The sequence below is a fragment of the Calidris pugnax genome, unplaced genomic scaffold (assembly GCF_001431845.1).
Source record: "Calidris pugnax isolate Ruff unplaced genomic scaffold, ASM143184v1 scaffold219, whole genome shotgun sequence".
NCBI lineage: Eukaryota > Metazoa > Chordata > Aves > Charadriiformes > Scolopacidae > Calidris > Calidris pugnax.
Window position 1 is genome coordinate 4,864,396 of NW_015094507.1, and position 461 is coordinate 4,864,856.

General features: G+C 65.3%; 1 protein-coding gene across 1 annotated transcript in view; it reads right to left on the reverse strand.

Moving 5' to 3' along the window:
* VGLL2 (vestigial like family member 2) overlaps nt 1-461 on the reverse strand; it is a 7,330-nt gene that overhangs the window by 5,979 nt on the left and 890 nt on the right. The gene's annotated exons all lie outside the window — the stretch shown is intronic.

Below are 461 nucleotides of genomic sequence, written 5' to 3' on the forward strand. Positions count from 1 at the left end.
TGGCCGCCGCGGGCAGAGCCGTGGGGCGGGCGGCGGGGGAAGCACCGAGGGGACGGGTCAGAGCCTCGGGCCAAGACACGCGAGATATTTAATAATGTCACTCTGTCGTGACGACCGCCTTTCCACTTGGCTCCCGGCTGGGCCATTGAGCTAACGATCATCCCCCTGAGTAATGCCACGAAGCCGGTGTTTGCCACAGTGAGGGGGTCCCTGGGCAGCTTGTTTGGTTGTAGCCCCCACCGGGTGAATTGCCCGCACCGTAAAGGGGGTTCAGTTCCCTGGACCACTTCCCGGGGCCACAGCAAGCCCGGCGGCAACTGAGAGGAGGGGATTTTCTGTTCTTTTTTTTTTCTTTCCCCCAAACCCGTGAAGCCTCCGGGCGGCTCCCGGGCACCCGCGTCGGGCGGAGGGGAGAAGGGTGCCCCGAGGAGGGGGGAAACCCCACCGCCCTGCGCCCCCCC